The 2,495-nt window shown below is 49.8% G+C and overlaps 1 long non-coding RNA gene across 3 annotated transcripts in view; it reads right to left on the reverse strand.

The window, feature by feature from the left end:
• LOC102755669 overlaps nucleotides 1–1,701 on the reverse strand; it is an 11,225-nt gene extending 9,524 nt beyond the window's left edge. For all 3 annotated transcript variants that reach the window (XR_435817.2, XR_001514337.1, XR_001514338.1), the window contains exon 1: nucleotides 851–1,701. This is a non-coding gene — a long non-coding RNA (uncharacterized LOC102755669). The remainder of the gene's footprint in view (nucleotides 1–850) is intronic.
• Between the last annotated feature and the right edge of the window lie 794 nt (nucleotides 1,702–2,495).

Here is a 2,495-nt window from a genome sequence, read left to right on the forward strand (position 1 = left end):
TCCCCTGCCCCCCAGCTCCTAGCTCCCCACTGGGTTTCTGATCTCTCTCAGTGGCAGGGGGCTTCTTCCTGCTTTCCCTTTTGCCTCCCTGCATTGTGCCTGCATATGCAAATTAACCGCCATCTTTGTTGTCAGTTAACTGCCATCTGAGTTGGCAGTTAATTTGCATATAGCCCTGATTAGCCAATGAAAAGGGTAGCGTCGTACGTCAATTACCATTTTTCTCTTTTATTAGTGTAGATGTTTACTTGTACGTACGCCCATCACCTGCTACCCACTGGATTAATACATCCATCAATAAGGCATTGATTTCGACAGGAGATGGTCATTTTATATGCACTCTCTTTGTTGTGGTAGCTGTGCTAACAGGATTTTACATGTAATAGTTTGCTTTGAGAGGGCTGGTTGAAAGATTATGTCAGCTTCATCTGAGCTGGTCAAAATAAGATGATCTTTCCAGAGCTCAGTGTGCTGAAAGGCTTTCTTTTCAATATGCTTCTGAGAGATAATGAGACATGCACATCACTTCATGCAGTCTGGGACAAGCAATAGTCTTTCTTCACATTATGAACTAATTCCAAGATGGATGCTTTTTCACTGTTTGAAGTGAATTTTCTAGAATTGTGTCTAATTTCCAGACAAATGATGATTTGCTTGCAAACTGCCATCACTCAAAATCTTAAGGACAAGTGAGCTGGTGTGCAGACTCACAACTATTCAGCCGGTGAAGAAGCCTTCCCCTGCCCGCCACCCCCTCAGAGTAAGCCACCATTTATTTAAGTCTCCGCGTGTCCCAGCCCTGAGCTCAGAAGCATAAAGAGCTACAAAAACGTAGCAGAAACACCCCTACTTTCCAGGAGCTTCCAACCCAGGAACCATCTACGAGTCCAGCTGACTGAGTCGTGAGGACTCCCACACGCTGCGGGGGAACAGGAGCCCAGGGAAGGGGTTCTTTCCAACTGGAAGATCTGAGCGAGTGGAGGCTGGTGGAGGGAGTGTGAGCCAAGGCAGGAAGGCCAAGGGGCAAGAGCAAGGAAACTTCCGTGAGGCCGGTGTCAGGATGGAGCAGGAGGGAGAGAGGAATAGCAGTAACAGATAAAGACATTTATTTAGCACCTATTACATGTCAGGGGCTTTGTATATATTATTTCACTCAAACTTTACAGCAATCTTAAACAGTAATTAATAGTCCTAATGTACAGATAAGACAGTGGCCCAGACAGGTTAAGAAACTCACATAAGATCACTCAGCTAATCACTGATGGAACAAACATTCGAATCCAGGCCTGTCTGCTTTCAGAACTCCTTTTTCTACTCCGCCACATTCCCTTAATGCAGCTAAGGGTCCTGGACCTGATGCTCCAAGCAGTAGGGCAGAGGACACAGGTAGTAGCATCACCAGCTATTTCTGCTGATTGGTCCCAACCATATCTTACCTGGGCTGGGCCTGCTTCCCTGCCCTCAAAGGTGTGGTTTTGTGGGAAAGCAGACACATGACAGCCACTTTCGTAATAACGTAAGAACTGCAGTTGGGGCAGAGCGTTGTGGAAACACCGGTCCAGGGAAAGCTTCCTAGAGGCGTCTCGGCTGTTTGGAAAGGAGTAAAGTTGAGGAGGTGGGAAAGGACATCTCAGGCAGAGGAAAATGAAGTCCAGAGGTAGCCGGACAGAAAAGGAGGCCAGGGGGTTTTGGAATGCCTCCCTGAGGCCCCCAGAAACCCCTGCAGTGATCCGGGAGGGCGCGTTGCATCTGTATCTAGAAAAGTTCAGGAGTGCCTAGGGGAGGAAGATTGCAGGGGGCAGAGCAGCTGGGATGGAGCAAAGTCCGCTTGAGAAATATTTAGGGGGTAAACACATCCGGATGTGGTGGCCACCAGTGGGAATAGGGAGCGAGAGGAGCCAACTGGTGAGAGACATCTGCGGAAAGGAGGAAGGGTGGAGGAAGGTTGGTGGACCCAGTGAGAGTGAGCCTGTGGGACAGGAGCAGGGCGACCTGGAACAGTGGGGCATGGACTTAGAGCTCTGGGGAGAATCCAGAGAGAGACAGAAACTCAGCACGGTCAGCACACAGGTGCTTGTTAAGCCACAAGAGTGGGTCAGATGACCCAGGAGGACAGGCAGAGCCAGCAGAGCAGCGAGAGAAGCAAAAGTCAGAGACCGGAAGTGAACGGGAAGTGAAGAAAAAGGAGAGTGGTGGAAGTCCCAGGGACAGAGGCAGACCATGTCTAGTGTTAAGACTGGAAGAGTCAAGATCAGGAGTCTTCACCTGTTTGGGCACAAGACCAGGCAGATGACAGAAGGGCTGGCACGCTGCTGCAGACACGATCCCGGGATGAACAGATAAAGTAGAGACCATTACAACAAACCTGGTCTCAGAATGGAAGGCGATAAGGCAGTGGCTGGAGGGAGGCAGGGCCATGAGAGCCTTGTTTAAGGAGCAGGACTTAACGCAAAGGAAGAGAGCCAGGGGAAATGGCGGGCGTGTGGAGGAGACGA

The sequence above is a fragment of the Myotis davidii genome, unplaced genomic scaffold (genome assembly GCF_000327345.1).
Source record: "Myotis davidii unplaced genomic scaffold, ASM32734v1 scaffold60, whole genome shotgun sequence".
NCBI classification, from domain to species: Eukaryota; Metazoa; Chordata; class Mammalia; order Chiroptera; family Vespertilionidae; genus Myotis; species Myotis davidii.